Source organism: Salvelinus namaycush, chromosome 2 (genome assembly GCF_016432855.1).
Source record: "Salvelinus namaycush isolate Seneca chromosome 2, SaNama_1.0, whole genome shotgun sequence".
Classification (NCBI taxonomy): Eukaryota; Metazoa; Chordata; class Actinopteri; order Salmoniformes; family Salmonidae; genus Salvelinus; species Salvelinus namaycush.
Window position 1 is genome coordinate 37,392,827 of NC_052308.1, and position 24,705 is coordinate 37,417,531.

Genomic DNA, 24,705 nt, shown 5'->3' on the forward strand with positions numbered 1-24,705 from the left:
AAAAAAATACATTTGCCCATAAAACAAGCAAGTAGTGAGATTTGGCTGAATTCTTTTGAGTGAGTATCATCACACTAGCTTGTTTCTGTTTGGAGAAATTCAGGGTGTTATAATTTCCCCCTGTTACAATTGCCCCCGGTCTCTGAACCTGGTCTCAGAGCATTTCGTATTATTCTTTTCGTAAACCCAGGAGACTCCATTTAGTATAATATGTTACGTTTCGTATAGTATGCATTAATTTGTAATGCCCATAACCCATTTCATATTATAAGTGTACTATTTGCAAAACGTACAATAGGTGACATGCTAAGTAGTATCAAAGTAGCTAAAAAGTAGAAAGTAGTTGAAAAGTTGATTAGCTAAATTAGCTAAAATGCTCAAGCTGTTTGTGATGAGATTCGAACACGCAACATTCGAACACACTAGATGTTCGTTTTTGCCTTAAGTAACCATCTGTCTTATGTAACCATACCAAACGTAACATATCATTCTGAAAATGGAGGGTCTCGGATATAAGTACAGAATAATACGAAATGCTCTGAGACCAGGTTGGGTCTCCCCTACTGACCATATTGTACAAAGTTGTTCTTTCGGCTCTTTACACAGTGCATGTTCTTCCCCTCTATGTGCACATCCTTCCCTCCCCCTTTCTCTCTCTGTCTTTCTTCCCCTCTGGCAGAGAGATGTCGTCCTCGGGCTGGCTCCTGCCACAAAGCGTTCCGTAATAGTGTAATTGTGGCTAATGGTTTGTGCAGCTAATTAAAGTGTATGAATTACAGTAATCAGTCAGCCACATTGGGCCCGCTTCGCCCCTGCTCCTCTAGGCATGGTATGGGCTAGAAGAGAAAGAAGAGGGGGTGGTACGGGAGAGAAGTGAAGAAAGGATGAGAGAACCAAGCCTATATTAGGAAGGGGTGGTGGGTGGTGGGTGGTGGGTGGTGGGAGGAAAAGAGAGAGGAAATGAGAAAGAATGAGGGGAACTAGAATGAGGTTTGAAAGAAGAGAGGGAAAGAGAGAAAGAATGAGGGTAACTAGAATGAGGTTTGAAAGAAGAGAGGGAAAGAGAGAAAGCAAGAGAGAGAGGAGCCAAGTAGGTTATCAGAGCAGAACTTAATTACATTTTTTTTTTGTACGACAAAAACAAGGCCACTGAAACAATATTTACCTTTGGAAGTGGAGCGGCACGCCGCATACACTATAGCTCATCATACGTTAGGGTGCGCTCACATCAGTGGCCTTGCTGTGCTGTGCAGTGGCCCTGCATGCCTTTGGAGGTTTGTGGAGCCTATGGAGCAATGGATGGGAGGCAGCCATCCATCTAAGAGCAGGTAAACACCTGGGGTACCCAGGATCAGCCAAGAAAGCACTGGAGAAATACAACTGAAGCACGTTGAACCTTTCTGATGAGGAAGTTTTCCGTTGGACCACTGTTTTGTCATGTGTGTATGCCCACATATTGTTTACGACTAAAAGAGATTGCACAAGGTCTGTAGGTGGTCCAAAAATGCACTCATAATCTCGGGATTGCTTTGCAGGTGCAAAGGAAATGTTGTTAAATAATGGTTCAAAGGAAAAAAGGTTCCACAAAATAGCTGGTTATTAACAAAAAGTTGTCTTTCTCTCAAGATTGTAAGACTTGAGCACAACTTCATACCATGTCATGGACAAAATATAGGACTATGTTGTTAGTTACTGGGGGTGAAAGAAGCTTAGTTGGCAAGGGGAGTGTTTTCCCACCAATAAAGAAGTTCTGTGTTAAATATAAAGTGCTGGCCAGGACTTTAAAGGCAACATCATTTCGCAATGATGTAGGACAATGGACAGCTTTGTGCAAAGCTAAGCATAACCTTCCGTTGGTTTAAGTGCACATAATGGGGGGCAATAAACTTTAACAGGACCACGATGGAGATCACTCCCCTTTGTCCTTTCCATCAGAAAGCATGTTAAACAAATGAGCAGAGAGAAACCCATAACAAAATACACCCTCATAAATATAAACATGAATTGATGGAGCAACAGACGCATTTACATGACCATTTGATTCAGTGTCTGTACTGTAAAGTATCCTTCAACCTTTTTTCCTCTTGACTCCTAAATGTGATTTATAATGACGAGCGAACGAGAAGAGAAAGTATCTATTCCATATTTTGTCTTACAACCTGAACTCAAAATTGATAAAATATATTTTTTTCTACACATATTACCCCATAATGACAAAGTGAAAACATGTTTTTAGACATTTTTGCTAATTTATTGAAATTAAAATACAGAAATATCTAACATACAAGAATTTCGCTACACCCGCAATAAGATCTGCTAAATATGTGTATGCAACCAATAAAATGTTATTTGATCTACATAAGTACTCATACCCCTGAGTCAATACTTTGTAGAAGTACCTTTGGTAACGATTACAGCTGTGTCTTTCTGTGTAAGTCTCTAACAGCTTTCCACACCCGGATTGTGCAACATTTGCCCATTATTCTTTTCAAAATTCTGCAAGATCTGTCAAATTGGTTGCTGATCATTGCTAGACAACCCTTTTTCAGGTCTTGCCATAGATTTTCAAGCAGATTTAAGTCAACTCGACCACCCAGGAACATTCAGTGTCTTTTTGGTAAGGAACTCCAGTGTAGATTTGTTCTTGTGTTTTAGGTTATTGTCCTGCTGAAAAGTGAATTCATCTCCCAGTGTCTGGTGGAAAGCAGACTGAAGCATGTTTTCCTCTAGGACTTTGCCTGTTCTTATCTCAATTCCGTTTATTTTTTATCCTGATAAACTCCCCAGTCCTTAATTATTACAAGCATACCCATAACATGATGCAGCCACCACTACGCTTGAAAATATGGATAGTGGTTCTCAGTAATGTGTTGCATTGGATTTACCCCAAACATAACACTTTGTATTCAGGACAAAAAGTGAATTGCTTTGCAATTTTTTTTGCAGTTTTACTTAACTGCCTTGTTACAAACAGGATGCATGTTTTGGAATATTTTTATTGTGTGGGGTACAGAGAGGAGGTAGTCATTCAAAAAGAATGTTAAACACTATTATTGCACACAGAGTGAGTCCATGCAACGTATTATGTGAATTGTTTAGGATATTTTTTTTTTATCCTGAACGTATTTAGGCTTGCCATAACAAAGGGTTGAATACTTATTGACTCAAGACATTTCAGCTTTTCATTGTTAATTAATTTGTAAAAATGTCAAAAAACAGAATTCAACTTTGACAATATGGGGTATTGTGTATAGGTCAGTGACAAACAAAATCTGAATTGAATCCACTTTAAATTCAGGCTGTAACACAACAAATGTAGAAACAGTCTAGGGATGTGAATACTTTCTGAAGGCACTGTATGTTCATTATCATCTACATCATTTTACCATATGTAATTAGTGGTTTACCCTGCTTAAAAGCCACACTTCTCATTTGCTCCCACCCACAGCGAGCCATAAAATGTAAACTGTAAAGTGAGGGGTGGTTCTTGGCAAACTCAGCAAATTAGTTATTGAACCAAAACCAAAACGAGGGGGCAGTTCACACTGAATGTAAATAACTCTGTCGCAGTTACATTTGTCAACAAGTCCCACCACTCAGTTTACAAACACATATATTGTAGGCTCACTGTCGGTGGAGGCAGATATTGAAGAGTTTAAAGGCTTACGTAGGGCATACAGTATAACATGCAGGACAAGTCCAGATCATAATGATGGGTATCACTTGCTGCCAATTCTGTAGTGATAAATTCTCTCACAGAGTGTGTTCATTCAGGAGCTTTGACTGTGAGAACTGTGAGAGATGGAGCGGTCTAATATCTCTCTCTTTCTCTCTCTCTCTCCAAGGAAGCTACGTTTAGAAGGCATTATGAGGAGGCAAACAGGACACAGAGTGAATAAATCTAGTACCCATCAAGGCCTCCTGGCAATCACTACCTTACAATAACAACACGTGAAGCAGAGAGAGGAAGTAGGGGAGGAGAGAGAGGAAGTAGGGGAGGAGAGAGAGGAAGTAGGGGAGGAGAGAGAGGAAGTAGGGGAGGAGAGAGAGGAAGTAGGGGAGGAGAGAGAGAGCGCGACAGTGATGCACACAGATTGGGGACATTTAGTGAGAGAAAGAGTAAAAGAGACAGAAAAAGAGAGAGAAACTCTAATTGTTTGAAATGTACAATATATACACTGAGTATACCAAACATTAGGAACATCGTCCTAACATTGAGTTGTGTGTCATAAGCCAGCATCTGAGTTTTTCACGTATGGAGGTAGTTTTGTGTCAACAAAAATGAGGGGGTTAAATATATGTCCCAAAATATTTAGGAAGATATAGATATAGGAGAGACTTCAAAACATGATTTATGTTTTGACTGTCCTTTTTGCCATTTATGAATGTGTTATTCAATGTGTTTCTATGGGCTATAGTAGTAAAGGCCAAATTCAATGTTTTGGGATACCTAAAGGGTTTCTAAAATGTTAAATTGAATAGCTAAATGAGCCATGGTATGACAATCTTAAAACAATTCCATGTGTTAGCTTAGACTTTTAGATTTAAAGGGGAACAGTACAGAGGCAGATATAAAGAACAAGCTACATTTATTATAGTTTAGAGGATTAGGTTTTCTTGTTTGACACAGATAAATAACACTAACAGAATTACATCAAAATGACAGATCTGTTACTTCCACTAGATCTAAAATAGAACAGTGCTTTCATAGAGATTCAGCTGACCAAGTTCACACAAGATGACCAAAAACCGTGACAAACAAAACTGCACTGCTGATGGTAGAAAATAGAACAGTTAACCATTGCATTTATATAAATAGATATTTTTTAAATACAAAATGATATACTGTCTGGAACTCAACCTAGCAAAGCCTCTGAAAACAAAAGGACATTATTGCAGTGTCTTTACATAATGAACCTCTTGAATATTGTCACATGAATAAACTCACTGATGGATAAACTCAACACATACCATTCAGAACAATCAACCACACCCCAAACATTTCTTCAAGACAGCATGGTCACAAAATGGTTGCTCACAGAAATAAACCAACAGCAACGACGCCATACAGACTATACACACAAAGGACCTTCCAGGTCCAAAGCTCTTACCTGAACATGACCTACAGGTGCTTTTATGCACTGAACAAAAATATAAATGCAACATGTAAAGTGTTGGTCCCATGTTTCATGAGTTGAAATAAAAGATCCCAGAAATGTTGCATAAGCACAAAAATCGTATTTCTCTAAAATGTTGTGCACAGACGTGTTTACATCCCTGTTAGTGAGCATTTCTCATTTTCCAAGATAATCCATCCACCTGACAATTGTGGCATATCAAGAAGCTGATTAAACAGCATGATCATTACACAGGTGCACCTTGTGCTGGGGACAATAAAAAGCCACTCTAAAATGTGCAGTTTTGTCACACAACACAATATCACAGTTGTCTGAAGTTTTTTCGGAGCGTGCAATTGACATGGTGACTGCAGGAATATCCACCAGAGCTGATGCCATGTAATGTTAATTTCCTTACCATAAGCCACCTCCAACGTCGTTTTAGAGAATTTGGCAGTACATCCAACCGGCCTCACAACCGCAGACCACGTGTACCCACGGCAGCCCAGGACCTCCACATCCGGCTTCTTCACCTTGTGGGATCATCTAAGACCAGCCACCTGGACAGCTGAAGAAACTGTGGGTTTGCATAACCAAAGAATGTCTGCACAAGCTCATCTCCGTGCTCATCCTCATCAGGGTGAGTTTGGCGTCGTAACTGACTTCAGTGGAGAAATGCTCCCCTTCGATGGCCACTGGCACGCTGGAGAAGTGTGCTTTCAACGGATGAATCCCAGTTTCAACTGTAACAGGCAGATGGGCCAGCAGTTTGCTGATGTCAACATTGTGAACAGAGTGCCCCATGGTGGTGGTTGGGTTATGGTATGGGCAGGCATAAGCTATGACCAAAGAACACAATTGCGTTTTATTATTGACAATTTGAATGCACAGAGATACCGTAATGAGATCCTGAAGCTGCTTGTAGTGCCATTCATCCGCCGCCATCAGCTGATGTTTCAGGATGATAATTCACAGCCCCATGTCGCAAGTATCTGTACAGAATTCCTGGAAGCTGAAAATGTCTCTGTTCTTCCATGGCCTGCATACTCACCAGACATGTCACCCATTGAGCATGTTTGGGATGCTTTGGATTGACGTGTACGACAGCGTGTTCCATTTTCCACCAATATCCAGCCATTGACGTGGAATGGGACAACATTCCACAGGTCACAATAACCAGCCCGATAAACTCTATGCGAAGGAGATGTGCCGTGCTGCATGAGGCAAATGGTGGTCACACCAGATACTGACTGTTTTTTTGATCCACGCCCCTACCTTTTTTAAGGTCTGTGGCCAACAGATGCATATCTGTATTCCCAGTCATGTGGAATCCATAGATCCTCACCTCCACCTAACAGACATAATGATCCATTAGAGGCCCACGGTCAATTATGTTTGTTTGCCTCCAATAGTGATGATAGCCTATATACCTATTGCTATGCTTTCTTCTTCCATCCTGAAGAGGAGACCTGATCTCTTACCTGCCTCAGCCTGACAGCTTTCCTGAATCACCTTTCCAAAAGGCTGAAAAAGTATCACAGGAATATTTTGACATTTTTCAGATGTTAATGTACAGGGGGAAAAAACACTATTTGAAACTTGCCAGTAGGCGACTGTCGGTTTGCAGGCATTCAGTCTTTGTCCTCCCGGCTGTAGATGGTACTTGAAGGTGTATTTTATTTTGGTTTCAGTGGGCGTCTGCGGCTCACTTTGTGCTACAAACAAAACTGCAAAACACATTAATATTGCCCATTCTCCTCCACTACATGAGATAAGTTGGATATAATATTAATGGCTAGTATCTGTTGCCTGAATTTGACCACATACGTACATTTAAAAATCATCTGGATGACACAACCCTTTTTAGTCTATACAGTGTAGGATGTGTAGGCACTGTGTAGGGCACATGGTGGGGGTATTGTACTAATTGCAGGTGAGAACCCATCAATAATCAAACCAACATGATGACTGACAGATTATACATGCAAACTATTCAGAACTCCCCTATAATGCCACTGATGCCAGTTGTATCAAAGACCAAAATAAATAGTGGGCCTATAGCCTAAGCTTTGTGTCTTCCATAACCAACTCCATCCATTGTGAGAATGATAGTGCGTTAGTAGCTTAGGTATAGAGACTATTGAAATGCATTTCCCTACACTTGCTCTATTAAATTGGTAGCTTTAAATAACTCAATTAGTACGTATAAAAGATAGATAAGTAGTGAGCTGCGTGATTGCAATACCTAAAGCTCCCATGTTTTAAAAGAGGAACATGGATCAACACAGCACATCTTTAAAAGGACTTACAAGAACATATGCTATAGCGTTGCTTAGTACTGTCGGGACAGTGATAAAACTGGAAAGGCATCTCTCTCACCTGATCTAAGCCAGAAAGAATCATGGCTTGCTGCATCTCATATGGGACAGTGTAACACTTGGCGAAGAGCTGCATCTTTCTCTCCTCCGTTAGCTTATACCACTCCCTCGAGCATGCATCCACACACACTGGGACCTAACGTCCCACCAAAAGTATGATCTTAGTTTACTGGCTATGATACAATATTGACATAAACACATAATATAATTGATTACTGGTTGATACATGAAGTTAGCTAACTATATCATTACTTGGAACATACTGTAAGGTATTCCTTCAGTAAGAATTCATAATCACAGATTTTGATCAGATGGCTTTGCTAACATTAATGAACCGTGTTAGCTAGCTACACTGTTAACATTACGTTTCATATACGGTTCTTCCATGTACCTTTTTGTGTGGTGTTTTCCCTTCTTTTCCAACTCCTTTTCTGTTCCTGTATGTTTTTCCCGCATCCCCGAGGTTCTTCTGTTGCCTATCCTTCCATTCTTTAACATTCCTTTTTATTTTATTTCCCAAATTACAGCGATTTAGGTCTGCAGCAGACATGTATACTGCTTGCCCTTTCATTTTCATTTTTGGACATAAATGTTTTTTCCGCATGAGACAATTATAATGTTTGAAATACTGGGCAACAATCGAGTGAAACATCAATAAGACCAATTCAGTATACAAAGTGGTTATCAGATAACCACGTAATGTGGTTCTCTCATGTTTATTTTTTCTGGACTTATACGGTTGTTCGTCACAAGGATTTGTTTGTTTTGTATAGATATCGGCCGCTAATGGCTGTGAAACGCTAAAGGCTCAGTCAAACGGCCATATTGAATCTCTTGAGCTGTTCTCTTTGGATCTATTTGAAATTCACTGCTCGACTGAGATACCATAGAGATAATTGTACGTGTGGGGTACCGAAATTAGGTAGTAATTCAAAAATCACGTTAACCCATAAGAGTCTAAGCCCTGTCTAAGCCGGGGGAGAGGTGGGGTACTACTTAGCTACAGTTGAAGTCGGAAGTTTACATACACCTTGGCCAAATACATTTAAACTCAGTTTTTCACAATTCCTGACATTTTATCCTAGTAGAAATTCAATGTCTTAGGTCAGTTAGGATTACCACTTTATTTTAAGAATGTGAAATGTCAAAATAATAGCGGAGAGAATGATTTATTTCAGCTTTTATTTCTTTCATCACATTCCCAGTGGGTCAGAAGTTTACATACACTCCATTAGTATTTGGTAGCATTGCCTTTAAATTGTTTAACTTGGGTCAAACATTTCGGGTAGCCTTCCACAAGCTTCCCACAATAAGTTGGGTGAATTTTGGCCCATTCCTCCTGACAGAGCTGTGTAACTTAATCAGGTTTGTAGGCCTCCTTGCTCGCACACGCTTTTTCAGTTCTGCCCACACATTTTCTATCGGATTGAGGTCAGGGCTTTGTGACGGCCACTCCAAAACCTTGACTTTGTTGTCCTTAGGCCATTTTGCCACAACTTTGGAAGCATGCTTGGGGTCATTGTCCATTTGGAAGACCAATTTGCGACCAAGCTTTAACTTCCTGACTGATGTCTTGAGATATTGCTTCAATATATCCACATAATTTTCCTCTTTCATGATGCCATCTATTTTGTGAATTGCACCAGTCCCTCCTGCAGCAAAGCACCCCCACAACATAATGCTACCATGCTGAGCAGCCTTTCAGGTTATGTCGATATAGGACTCGTTTTACTGTGGATATAGATACTTCTGTACCTGTTTCCTCCAGCATCTTCACAAGGTCCTTTACTGTTGTTCTGGGATTGATTTGTACTTTTTGCACCAAAGTACGTTCATCTCTAGGAGACAGAACGCGTCTCCTTCCTGAGCGGTATGACGGCTGCGTGGGCCCATGATGTTTATACTTGCGTACTATTGTTTGTACAGATGAACGTGGTACCTTCAGGCATTTGGAAATTGCTCCCAAGGATGAACGAGACTTGTGGAGGTCTACAATTTTTGACTGATTTATTTTGATTTTCCCATGATGTCACGCAAAGAGGCACTGAGTTTGAAGGTAGGCCTTGAAGTACATCCACAGGTACACCTCCAATTGACTCAAATTATGTCAATTAGCTTATCAGAAGCTTCTAAAGCCATGACATCATTTTCTGGAATTTTACAAACTGTTTTAAGTCATAGTCAACTTAGTTTATATAAACTTCTGACACACTGGAATTGTGATACAGTGAATTATAAGTGAAATAATCTGTCTGTTAACAGTTGTTGGAAAAATTACTTGTGTCATGTACAAAGTAGATGTCCTAACCGTCTTGCCAAAACTATAGTTTGTTAACAAGAAATTTGTGGAGTGGTTGAAAAATGTGTTTTAATGACTTCAACATAAGTGTATGTACACTTCCGACTTCAACTGTATATGGAATTGTTTTAAGAAGGTCATACCAATTATCATTTTTCTATTTCATTTAGAATTGTAAGACCCCTTAAAGTATAAAAAAGGTTTGTTCTGAAGTGTCTATCCTATATCTGAGAGATATAAGAAGAGCAGCCAAAAGCACTAAACAGTCTCCATATACTGTACCAATCAAAAGTTTGGACACACCTACGCATTCAAGGATTTTTCTTTATTTTTTAAAACGATTTTATTCATTCTAGAATAATAGTGAAGACATCAAAACTATGAAATAACACAGATGGAATCATGCTTTGCACAATCGTGGCATTCTCTCAACCAGCTGCACCTGGAATGCTTTTCCAACAGTCTTGAAGGAGTTCCCACATATGCAGAGCAGTTGTTGGCTGCTTTTCCTTCACTCTGCAGTCCAACTCATCCCAAACCACCTCCATTGGGTTAAGGTCGGGTGATTGTGGACGCCAGTTCATCTGATGCAGCACTCCATCACTCTCCTTCTTTGTCAAATAGCACTTACACAGCCTGAGGTGTGTTCGGTCATTGTACTTTTGAAAAGCAAAGAGCAAACCAGATGGGATGGCATATTGCTGCAGAATGCTGTGGTAACCATGCTGGTTAAGTGTGCCTTGATTTCTAAATAAATCACAGACAGTGTCACCAACAAAGCACCCCCACACCATCACACCTCCTCCTCCAAGCTCTCACAGCGGGAACCACACATGCGGAGATCTTGGGAACCAAAAATCTCAAATTTGGACTCATCAGACCAAATGACAGATTTCCACTGGTCAAACGTCCATTGCTCGTGTTTCTTGGCCCAATCAAGTTTCTTCTCATTATTGTTGTCCTTCAGCAGTGTTTTCTTTTCAGCAATTAGACCATAATGGGCTGATTCACACAGTCTCGTCTGAACAGTTGATGTTGAGATGTGTCTGCTACTTGAACTCTGTGAAGCATTTATTTGGGCTGCAATTTCTGAGTTTGGTACCTCTAATGAACTTATCCTCTGCAGCAGAAGTAACTTTGGGTCTTCCTTTCCTGTGGCGGTCCTCATGAGAGCCAGTTTCATCATAGCGCTTGATGGTTTTTGCGACTGCACTTGAAGAAACTTTCAAAGTTCTTTAAATGTTACGGATTGACTGAAATTCATGTCTTAAAGTAATTATGGACTGTCATTTCTCTTTGCTTATTTGAGCTGTTCTTGCTATAACATGGACTTGGTATTTTACTAAATAGGGCTATCTTCTGTTTACCGCCCCTACCATATCACAACACAACTGATTTGCTCAAACACATTAATCAACTTTTAACAAGGCACACCTGTTAATTGAAATGCATTCCAAGTGACTACCTCATGAAGCTGGTTGAGAGAATGCCAAGAGTGTGCAAAGCTGTCATCAAGGCAACACTTTTTTGGTTACTATATTATTCCATAAGTGTTATTTCATAGTTTTGATCTCTTCACTATTATTCTACAATGTAGAAAATAGTAAAAAATAAAGAAAAACCTTTGAATGATTAGGTGTGTCCAAACTTTTGACTGGTACTGTATACTTCCTGTAACGATTGTCGCCGGGAGAAGGAGAAGAGGACCAAAGTGCAGCGTGATAAGTATTCATAATACTTTTAATAAATATGAACACTCGAACAAAAACAACAAAACGACAAAACGAACAGTTCTGCAAGGTGCAACAAAAACACTAAACAGAAAATAACCACCCACAACTAAAAGTGGGAAAACAGGCTACCTAAGTATGGTTCTCAATCAGAGACAATGACAGACAGCTGCCTCTGATTGGGAACCATACCAGGCCAAAACATAGAAATAGAAAACATAGACATACAAACATAGAATGCCCACCCACATCACACCCTGACCAAACAAAAAATAGAAACATACAAAGCAATCTACGGTCAGGGCGTGGACACTTCCATAAATGTTTACGACTGGTACCTCACAAGTCTTGTGAGGCCTGCACATGTAAGTAAGATTGTACGTGTTCGTGAGTCTCACCTTTACACAGAGGGGTCATATTAGTGTGTAGCCCAAACTATTCGGACACTACACACAGATCGGCTGTACCGATTGGCAGATCGGCTGTACCGACTTCATAAGAGTCCCAAGAAGCTTGTGTGGATCATTGAGCAAAACGGAGAACACCATCGTGTTTAGTTTGTAGGCCAAAGCGTTCGTACGCTACAGGGGATTTTGTGAGAAGACCGATTTTCGGAATGTCTCATGGTCTGACAAACACCGCTCTAGCTCTGTCAACTTTCACCGCAGATGTGGTAATGTATAACAGGTGCGGTGGATTGACACACATCTAACTTAAACAGACAAATTTTTATGGGGAATGTTGTATTATGCTCATTAGATTTCCAGGGGGCATGGACATCAACCTTAGGGTTTTTAAACAGTTATTGCAAACAGAGTTAGTCCAAGCAATTTATGTGACTTGTTGAGCACATTTTTACTTCTGAACTTATTTAGGCTTGCCATAACAAAGGGGTTCAATACTTACTGACTCAAGACATTTCAGCTTTTCATTTTTTATTAATTTGTAAACATTTCTAAAAACATCAATTCACTTTGACATTATGAGGTATTGTGTGTAGGCCAGTGACACAACATCTCAATTGAATCTATTTTAAATACACATCTGCCACGCTGATCCTCAACACTGGGGCCGCTCAGGGGTGTGTACTTAGTCCCCTCCTGTTCTCCCTGTTCACCCACGACTGCGTGGCCAAACACGACTCCAACACCATCATTAAGTTTGCTGACAACACAACAGTGGTAGGCCTGAATATCGACAAAGATGAGACAGCCTATAGGGAGGAGGTCAGAGAACTGGCCGGGTGGTGCCAGGACAACAACCACATTAACATCGACAGAGCTGTAGTGCAACGGGTCGAGAGTTTCAAGTTCCTTGGTGTCTACATCACCAATGAACCATCATGCTCCAAACACAACAAGACAGTCGTGAAGAGGGTACGGCAAAACCTTTTCGCCCTCAGGAGACTGAAAAAAATTGTCATGGGTCCCCAGATCCTCAAAAAGTTCTACAGCTGCACCATTGAGAGCATCCTGACCGGTTGCATCACCACCTGGTTTGGCAACTGCTCGGCATCTGAACGTAAGGCGCTACAGAGAGCTGTGCGTACAGCCCAGTACATCACTGGGGCCAAGCTTCCTGCCATCCAGGACCTATATTATAGGCGGTGTCAGAGGAAAGCCCATCATTTGCCAGAGACTCCAGTCACCCAAGTCATAGACTGTTTTCCCTGCTACCACACGGCAAGTATGACCGGAGCGCCAGCTCCAGGACATAAAGGCTCCTTATTAACAGCTTCTACCCCCAAGCCAAAAGACTGCTGAAAAATGTATCAAATGGCCACCGGACTATTAACATTGACACCCCCCTCCATTTGTTTTGTACACTGCTGCCACTCGCTGTTTATTATATATGCATAGTCACTTCACCTCTACCTACATGTACAAATTACCTCAATTAACATGTACCCCCGCACACTGACTCGGTACCGGTACACCCTGTATATAGCCTCGTTATTGTTTTTTTTTATTGTGTTACTTATTATTATTTTTTACTTTAGTTCATTTGGTAAATATTTTCTTAACTATTCTTCAACTGCACTGTTTGTTAAGGGCTTGTAAGTAAGCATTTCACGGTAAGGTCTACACTTGTTGTATTCGGCGTATGTGACAAATAAAGTTTGATTTGAGGTGTTACTACAATATTCTACAGTAAAGTCCACAAAAACACTACAGTAAATACTACAGTAAAGTCTGCAAAAACACTACATTGAATATTATAGTATATAAATATAGTAATACTACAGTATTTAGACAATAGTACACAATAGTATTTTTTCATGTGGCTTAGCTGTAAATGTCAAATCAAATCAAACTGTATTTGCTACATGCGGTGAATACAACAAGTGTAGACTTTACCGTGACATTCTTACTTACAAGCCCTTAACCAACAGTGCAGTTCAAGAAGAAGAAAATATTTTCCAGGTAGGCTAAAATAAAAAGTGATAATAAAAAGTAACACAATAAGAATAACAATAACGAGACTATTTACAGGGGGCACCGGTAGCGAGTCAGTGTGCAGGGATACAGGCTAGTTGAGGTAATCTGTAGGTGGGGGAGAAGTGACTATGCATAGGTAACAAACAAACAGCGAGTAGCAGCAGTGTACAAGGGAGGGGAGGGTCAATGTAAATTGTGCGGTGGCGATTTCTATGAATTGTTCAGCAGTCTAATGGCTTGGGGGTAGAAGCTGTTGAGGAGCTTTTTGGTCCCAGACTTGGCGCTCCGGTACCGCTTGTCGTGCGGTAGAAGAGAAAACAGTCTATAACTTGGGTAGCTGGAGTCTCTGACAATTTTATGGGATATCCTCTGACACCGCCTATTATATAGGTCCTTTTCAGTCTCCTGAGGGTTGGAAAAGGCTTTGTCGTGCCCTCTTCCCGACTGTCTTGGTGTGTTTGGACCATGATCGTTTGTTGGTGATGTGGACACAAAGGAACTTGAAACTACAGCCCCGTCGATGTTAATGGGGGCCTGTTTGGCCTGCCTTTTCCTGTAGTCCACGATCAGCTCCTTTGTCTTGCTCACATGAGAGGTTGTTGTCCCGGCACCACACTGCCAGTTCTCTGACCTCCTCCCTATAAGCCATTTCACCATTGTCAGTGATCAAACCTACCACTGTTGTGTTGTCAGCAAACTTAATGATGGTGTTGATGTCGTGTTTGGCCATGCAGTCGTGGGTGAACAGGGAATACAGGAGGGCACTAAGTACACACCCCTAAGGGGCCCCAGTGTTAAGGATCAGCGTGGCAGATGTGTTGTTGCCTACCCTTACCACCTGGGGGTGGCCCGTCAGGAAGTCCAGGATCCAGTTGCAGAGGGAGGTGTTTTGTCCCAGGGTCCTTATCTTAGTAGTGATGAGCTTCATGGGCACTATGGTGTTGAATGCTGAGCTGTAGTCGATGAACAGCATTCTCACATAGGTGTTCCTTGTGTCTAGCTGAGAAAGGGCGGTGTGGAGTGCGATTGAGATTGCGTCATCTGTGGATCTGCGAATTGGAGTGGATCTAGGTTGTCCGGGAGGATGCTGTTGATGTGAGCCATGACCAGCCTTTCAAAGAACTTCATGGCTACTGACGTGAGTGCCACGGGGCGGTAATAGGCAGGTTACCTTTGCTTCCTTGGGCATAGATACTATGGTGGTCTGCTTGAAACATGTAGGTATTACAGACTCGGTCAGGGAGAGGTTGAAATGTCAGTAAATACACATGACAGTTGGTCAGCTCATGATTTGAGTACACGTCCTGGTAATCCGTCTGGCCCAGCGGCTTTGTGAATGTTGACCTGTTTAAAGGTTTTGTTCAAATTGGCTACCGAGTGCGTTATCACACAGTCATCCAGAACAGCTGGTGCTCTCGTGCATGCTTCAGTGTTGCTTGCCTCGAGGCGAGCATACAAGGCATTTAGCTCGTCTGGAAGGCTCACGTCACTGGGCAGCTCGCGTCTGGATTTGTTTGTAGTCCTTAATAGTTTCCAGGCCCTGTCAGAGCAGGTGTAGTAGGATTCAATCTTAATCCTGTATTGACCTGTTGCTTGTTTGATGGTTCGTCTGAGGGCATAGTGGGATTTCTGTTCTAGGCCCTCTCCTATTCTCGCTATACACCAAGTCAGTTGGCTCTGTCATATCGTCACATGGTCTCTCCTATCATTGCTATGCAGACGACACACAATTAATCTTCTCCTTTCCCCCTTCTGATAACCAGGTGGCGAATCGCATCTCTGCATGTCTGGCAGACATATCAGTGTGGATGACGGATCACCACCTCAAGCTGAACCTCGGCAAGACGGAGCTGCTCTTCCTCCCGGGGAAGGACTGCCCGTTCCATGATCTCGCCATCACGGTTGACAACTCCATTGTGTCCTCCTCCCAGAGCGCTAAGAACCTTGGCGTGATTCTGGACAACACCCTGTCGTTCTCAACTAACATCAAGGCGGTGACCCGTTCCTGTAGGTTCATGCTCTACAACATTCGCAGAGTACGACCCTGCCTCACACAGGAAGCGGCGCAGGTCCTAATCCAGGCACTTGTCATCTCCCGTCTGGATTACTGCAACTCGCTGTTGGCTGAGCTCCCTGCCTGTGCCATTAAACCCCTACAACTCATCCAGAACGCCGCAGCCCGTCTGGTGTTCAACCTTCCCAAGTTCTCTCACGTCACCCCGCTCCTCCGCTCTCTCCACTGGCTTCCAGTTGAAGCTCGCATCCGCTACAAGACCATGGTGCTTGCCTACGGAGCTGTGAGGGGAACGGCACCTCCGTACCTTCAGGCTCTGATCAGGCCCTACACCCAAACAAGGGCACTGCGTTCATCCACCTCTGGCCTGCTCGCCTCCCTACCTCTGAGGAAGTACAGTTCCCGCTCAGCCCAGTCAAAACTGTTCGCTGCTCTGGCACCCCAATGGTGGAACAAACTCCCTCACGACGCCAGGTCAGCGGAGTCAATCACCACCTTCCGGAGACACCTGAAACCCCACCTCTTTAAGGAATGCCTAGGATAGGATAAAGTAATCCTTCTAACCCCCCCCCCCCCCTTAAAAGAGTTAGATGCACTATTGTAAAGTCGTTGTTCCACTGGATATCATAAGGTGAATGCACCAAGCTCTGGATAAGAGCGTCTGCTAAATGACTTAAATGTAAATGTAAATGTAATTTCTTATAAGCGTCCAGATTAGTCTCCCACTCCTTGAAAGCGGCAGCTCTAGCCTTTAGCTCGATGCGGATGTTGCCTGTAATCCATGGCTTCTGGTTGGGATATGTACGTACAGTCACTGTAGGAACGACGTCATCGATGCACTTTTTGATGAAGCCGATGATTGAGGTGGTGTATTCCTCAATGCAATTGGATGAATTCCGGAACATATTCCAGTCTGTGCTAGCCTGTTTGGGATAGGGGCAGTATTTTCACGTCCGGATGAAAAGCGTGCCCAAAGTAAACTACCTGCTACTCAGTCCCAGAAGCTAGGATATGCATATAGTTGGTAGATTTGGATAGAAAACACTCTGAAGTTTCTAAAACTGTTAAAATTATGTCTGTGAGTATAATAGAACTTATATGGCAGGCGACACCCAGAGGAAAAACCATCCAGGATTTTTTTGTTGTTGAGGTGACTGTGTTTTCAATTGCCTTTCTATGGGAATCTAGATTTCTGAGGCATCTAGTTGCAGTTCCTAGGGCTTCCACTAGATGTCAACAACAGTCTTTAGAAATTGGTTGATGTTTTTCTTTTGAGTAATGCTGTTCAGAATGAGTGTCAAGTCTAGTGTACTGTTGTGTTTGGGGTGCGCGTCGTAGCGCTCGCTCCACTTTCATTCTATCCGCTATTGAACACGGTTTATTCCGTCTTAAATTTGATCAATTATTTACGTTTTAAAATACCTAAAGTTGTATTAGGAAAGTTGTTTGAAATGTTTGGACCAAGATTACAGGTAACTTATTAGATAATGTGTAGTCATGTTGGGCGAGTTGGAATCGGTGTTTTTCTGAATTAACTTCTTTATTATAGGGGGCAGCATTTTCACTTTTGGATGAATTGCGTGCCCATAGTGAACTGCCTCCTACTCTGTCCCAGATGCTAATATATGCATATTATTATTACTATTGGATATAAAACACTCTGAAATTTCTAAAACTGTTTGAATGATGTCTGTGAGTATAACAGAACTCATATGGCAGGCAAAAACCTGAGAAGAAATCCAAACAGGAAGTGAGAATTCTGAGACTGGTCAATGTTCAACTCATCGCCTATTCAATTCCCTGTACGATATGGATCTGTTTGCACTTCCTACGCCTTCCACTAGATGTCAACAGTCAGGTGAACAGAAGGACTTGAGTTCATGTATGTTGTTACAATTACACTATGAGTCGTTAATCATGGAACAAACACCCCGCCCTTCTTCTACCCAGAGAGATGTCTATTCCTGTCGGTGTGACGCACAAAGAATCCCAGTGGCTGTACCGATTCCGACAGAATGTCCCCAGAGAGCCGTGTTTCCATGAAACAGAGTATGTTACAATCCCGGATGTCTCTCTGGAAAACAACACTTGCCCTAATTTCGTCTACCGTGTTATCTAGAGACTTGACATTAGCGAGTAATATACTCGGAAGCGGTTGGTGGTGTGCGCGCCTCCGAAGTCTGACCAGAAGGCCGCGCCGTCTACCTCTTGTTGTTTTGGGTCAGCCTCTGGAATCAGTTTGAATGCCTTGGGTGGTTCGAACAAAGGATCCGCTTCGGGAAAGTCATATTCCTGGTCGTAGTGCTGGTAAGTTGAAATCGCTCTGATATCCAATAGTTCTTCCCTGCTGTATGTAATAACACTTAAGATTTTCTGGGCTAACAATGTAAGAAATAATACATAAAAAAACAAAATACAGGTGCATGATAATGGTCCATTCTAAATCAAAACAAATGTCAAAACATATATTATTTAGTAAATGTAAAGACAAGATTAAATCAAGAAAACTCTGATGAGTGACAATATTAGCCTATCGATTGTGAATGATGCCCAGCATAAGAAACAATGCCTTTTTTTGCAAATTTTCAAATCATAGTCACACACCTCATGTGGCCTAGCTCATAGCATAGGCCTATATGTTTTGATAAGGTTGGTATCACAACTAAAGTGACCAAATAACTTCTTAAAAGTAAGCACATAAATCCGCTTTACAAGGGGTGTGGAACCTAACTTGCATATATAAGAAGCGGGTGAGTTTCAATTTTGGGGAAGATCATTTTCACCATAAAATTGCACCTTCATAATAAAAGTTTGACATGCCTAATTGCATTTGTGGTCACTTTTGATAATGGTGTGTTCCGCTAATGGAACATTCACACTTAAAGCATACTACCATGTGTGCATTGCTGCTCTTATGATGTTAAGAAATAGCCTAATACATTTTAAGCTAAACGTTCTGATCTGTTGCGTCAGCAATATTGCATAAAACATTTTTTTTATGCTAGTGGTTGTATTGATACGCATCCCACAACTGTCCCAGACTATGTTTGGAATATTTATTTCTCACACAGAATAAAATAGGTCAACTTCTGTACTATGGGAGATAGTAGATTGACATAGGCTAGTGCTTTTGCTGTTCGTTAGGCTTTCTCATCTTGTTGACTGATAAAAAGTAAATGAGAACACTTCCAATATGTACCTCGGAATTGGATAAGGACGCCGCCGCAGTTTGATCCCCGATGTGTCTGTCTTCATTCGTAGCCTGTGAGAAAGACCAGATCATGTGACAGAGAGCCATGTGAGTGAGAGGGCTTCCAATTGCGCAGCACACTCACGGAGAAGGGCACAATGCAGCACTACGGGCCACAAAAGGCATGGATTTGTTTAGGGTGCATTATGGCGACAAAGGGGATACCGCAGTAAAATTCGAGGCACTATCAAGTGCTTGTGAAATTGTGTATTAAAAATCAAAACATATTGCTCAACATTTGTAGAACAACTAAAGTTACATTAATAACTCTTGTCGTGACTTTCATTCATCTCATAACTGTTATTTATTTAATCAACTAACTATGTTTAATTGTTACCCGATTAAATAATCACAGTCATCAGATTAATTTTAAATCAGATTAAATTAAAGATTAAAGTCAGAACTCCTCTTCACTGTTGACGTTGAGACTGATGTTTTGCAGGTACTATTTAATGAAGCTGCCAGTTGAGGACTTGTGAGGCGTCTGTTTCTCAAACTAGACAATCTAATGTACTGATCCTCTTGCTCAGTTGTGCACCAGGACCTCCCACTCCTCTTTCTATTCTGGTTAGAGCCAGTTTGCGCTGTTCTGTGAAGGGAGTAGTACACAGCGTTGTACAAGATCTTCAGTTTCTTGGCAATTTCTCACATGAAATAGCCTTCATTTCACAGAACAAGAACAGACTGACAAATTTCAGAAGAAAGGTCTTTGTTTCTAGCCATTTTGAGCCTGTAATCAAACCCACAAATGCTGATGCTCCAGATACTCAACTAGTCTAAAGAAGGCCAGTTTTATTCCTTCTTTAATCAGAACAACAGTCTTCAGCTGTGCTAACATAATTGCAAAAGGGTTTTCTAATGATCAATTAGCCTTTTGAAATGATAAACTTGGATTAGCTAACACAACGTGCCATTGGAACACATGAGTGACGGTTGCTGATAATGGGCCTCTGTACGCCTATGTATATATTCCATAAAAAATCTGCCGTTTCCAGCAACAATAGTCATTTACAACATTAACAATGTCTACACTGTATTTCTGATCAATTTGATGTTATTTTCAGGGACAAAAAATTTGCTTTTCTTTCAAAAACAAGGACATTTCTAAGTGACCCCAAACTTTTGAATGGTAGTGTATATTTGTTGGCGGAATGCAAAGCATTATCTCTCATGTTTCAGTAGACCACGGCGAGTAATTCTCTATGTTACCGCATGTTCCGGTAAAACATTGCTGGTGAAGAAACACCGTTTGGGTTAAATGCGAGTGTAACGCTCGTCGTATTCCTGCTCGTCTGAGGAGGAGCAAGGATCGGACCAAAGCGCAGCGTGGTTTGAATACATATTTTAATTATTTAAACGAAGACGAAAAACACTTGACAAAATACAAAACAATAAACGACGTGAACAAACGAACAAAAACAGTACCGTGTGGCGAACAAACACAGACACGGCAACAAACACCCACAAACCAAAAGTGAAACCCAGGCTGCCTAAGTATGATTCTCAATCAGGGACAACGATTGACAGCTGCCTCTGATTGAGAATCATACCAGGCCGAACACAAAAACCCCAACATAGAAAAACACACATAGAATGCCCACCCAGCTCACGTCCTGACCAACTAAACAAGACTGAACAAAGGAAATAAGGTCAGGAACGTGACAGCGAGACATTAGTAAATCCGTTCCCGAATTGAAAGGGACCTGTGTGTGTGCTTGGAAGTTAACATTTCCTGTGCAACAACGGCTAGCTCTGCATTCGATGCTAAGCTAACAAAGAAAGAGAAGCTTTGCGGGAAGCACACGTGATTTCAGCTTTCAGGGCGAAATCGTGTGACCTGGTCGATGGAAGTCCCGCCTTGCGGGAATCCCTTGTGAGTTCAGCTTTCAGGAGTAAGTGACCCCTTGTGATGAAGAATCGGCAATAAAAAAAGGAAAGAATGTCCATTGTGAGGAACAATGTTTCCTCACATTTGTAACAATGGGTAACACCTTCTAATATCCAACGAATCTCAACTGAATGGATATCAATGTCCCATTCGATTTAACAAGGAAGTTAAATTGCCAAACAAACCTGTTACCAGGTTGATCTAGGGATTAGGACCAAATTAATTTGTTCTAACCAATGAGACATTTTAAACTTTTCCACATTAACCTAGATACAGTGACGCTTTCAGGTGAATTAAAGTTTAATTCCCAGATAGCCTATACAGGTATGATTCATCATTAACATTGATTAATCAATTAAATTTGCTTTGTGCTTTTCAGCTAAAATGATTATATAGAATTCTTGCCAAGGGAAAAATATTGAATATTTGGGGCATAAAATCATCGAAGCTCTGCAGATTGTCTTGTGAGGATACAGAATCAATAGACCATTTATTTTGGTATGGCCCTCAGGTAGCCTGTTTCTGGTCTCAGGTTCAGGAATGGCTGAAAATGCATAACATTGATCTAAAATTGACCCTAGAAATAGTACTGTTAGGAGATCTGGAGAGACCGAGTCACTCAATTACAAATATACTAATACTCTTAGTAAAAGTGTTTATCTTCAACTCACAATCTGTGGATTCTATTTGATTAGATAGATTGAAATTGTACTTTAAACATCACAGCATAGCTGGAAGATATATGTTGCGTAAAAATCCGAAGAGGGTGGCCAGCAGAGATAGGTGGGATGGGCTGAGGGAGGCTGAGGGTTGGGATGTGGATTTGGAGACAAGTGGGAGTGGAGTTGCTGGGCGGGAGATAGAATGATGGTCAAAGATAAAGTATAAAAAATAAAGTCCAAATAAAACATAATAAAAAGTATGTTTTTACAGCTAATGTCAGTTTGCCTGAGGCTGATGCAGTGCATGTGTTTGTATACATGCTTATACTCACACTCTCATTCAAATACACACATACATGGACACACACATGTAAATAGTGCAATAGTAGCAGACATGCTCTCAATCATATACAGTTGGCCTTGTTGTGATGATTTTAGTTGTCCTTGATGTCATTTGTTTTTGTTGCATTGCTTTTTTGTTTTCTTTTGTCTTTTTCTCATGAGTTCATTTTCTTGGTTGTTGGTGCATTGGGGGGGGGGGGGGGGGGGGGGGGGGGGTTCTTGGGGGTGGGGAACGGAATTCATTTTCTTTTTTATTATTCTTTTCTATTATTTTGTTTTGGGGTGACTGTTGGAGGGGTCTCGGATCTTGGAGGGTTCGCGTCCCCGTTTCTTTGGCTTTGTGGGAGATCTGTCGACATGCCGTTGAAGACGGCGTTGACCCTGGATGCTTCAGTGTGTCGCTCTCAATGGGCGTCTGTTGGATGACTGGTGTGGTGTAGTTGTTGAGCAGTTTCACTGCAAGTATATTGTATGTTTTGGATATTCAATAAAAATATTTTGCAAGCTCATTGAAGCCCAACTCCCACCAGTACTGATCCAGTATTGACGGAAGTCCCGCCTTCGCGGGAATCCTGTGTGGTTTCAGCTTTCAGGGGTAAGTGTCCCCTTGTTGTGGAAAATCACCAGTATTATTTGTATGACATTTTTTTCCCCATTGTGAGGCCCAACATCTTCTCACATTTGTAACAATGGGTTACACTTAGTGATATTCAACCAATCTCAACTGATTGGATTTTGTTGCCTCATTCAACAAGGAAGTTAAATTTCCAAACAAACATTTTACCAGGTTGATCATTTGGATAAGGACCATTCATTTGTTCCAACCAACGAGACATTTCAAACTTTTCCACATTGTCCTAGATACAGCAACGCTTTCAGGTTAGTTAAAGTTTTATTCCCAGAAAGCCTATACAGGCATGACTAATCATTCACATTAATTAATCAATTCAATTTGCTTTTGCAAACTCATTGACGTCAAACTGCCGCATTACTGATCCAGTACTGATGACTCATTAACGTCTATAAATAGATAAAAATAGTTTTTGCAGCTTCCAACGACTCAAAACTCAAACTTTGAGAACAAAAACATTTTAGTAATGTGCAAGCTATCAGAGGGGGTGGTCCCCATTCCCCTGCTAATTAGTGAACCCTCACTCATAGAAGGATTGATCGTTGACCTCAGCAGCGATTGAAACCCAAACTATGCCATTAGCGAAAGAAACTGCTGAAATTGAGATAAACACCCTCCAAAATAAACCATCAGGCACAGGCCTTGTAAAGGTTCTCTCCAGTTTAGCCCTGATGTATGGCTGTCATCAGAGATTGACATCGGTTCAGAACCGCAGTGCACAGCAGAAACTCGAGCAAGAAATGGTTGACATGAAAGTAGTGGTGCACAAACACAAAACAATATCCCACAAACATAGGTGGGAAAAATGGCTACCTAAATATGATCCCCAATTAGAGGCAATGATTACCAGCTGCCTCTAATTGGGAACCATACAAAACACCAACATAGAAATATTGAACTAGAACACCCCCTAGTCACGCCCTGACCTACTACACCATAGAGAACCAAGGGCTCTCTATGGTCAGGGCGTGACAAGTACATTTAAACTCCTGACATTTAATCCGAAGTGAAAATTCCCTGTCTTAGGTCAGTTAGGATCACCAGTTTATTTTAAGAATGTGAAATGTCAGAATAATAGTAGAGAGAATGATTTATTTCAGCTTTTATTTCTTTCATCACATTCCCAGTGGGTCAGAAGTTTACATACACTCAATTAGTATTTGGCAGCATTGCCTTTAATAAATTAACGTGGGTCAAACGTTTCAGGTAGCCTTCGACAAGCTTCCCACAATAAGTTGGGTGAATTTTGGCCCAATCCTCCTGACAGAGCTGGTGTAACTGAGTCAGGTTTGAAGACCTCCTTGCTCGCACAAGCTTGTTCAGTTCTGCCACAAATTTTATATAGGCTTGACGTCAGGGCTTTGTGATGGCCACTCCAAAACCTTGACTTTGTTGTCCTTAAGCCATTTTGCCACAACTTTGGAAGTATGCTTGGGGTCATTGACCATTTGGAAGACCCATTTGCGATCAAGCTTTAACTTCCTGACTGATGTCTTGAGATGTTGCTTCAATATATCCACATAATTTTCCTCCCTCATGAGCCATCTATTTTGTGAAGTGCACCAGTCCCTCCAGCAGCAAAGCACCCCCACAACATGATGCTACCACCCTCGTGCTTCACGATTGGGATGGTGTTCTTCAGCTTGCAAGCCTCCCCCTTTTTCCTCCAAACATAACGATGGTCATTATGGCCAAACAGTTCTATTTTTGTTTCATCAGACCAGAGGACATTTCTCCAAAAAGTACGATCTTTGTCCCCATGTGCAGTTGCAAACCGTAGTCTGGCTTTTTTTGGGCAGTTTTGGAGCAGTGTCTTCTTCCTTGCTGAGTGGCCTTTCAGGTTATGTTGATGTAGGACTTGTTTTACTGTGGATATAGAGACTTTTGTACCTGTTTCCCCCAGCATCGTCACAAGGTCCTTTCCTCTTGTTTTGGGATTGCTTTGCACTTTTCGTA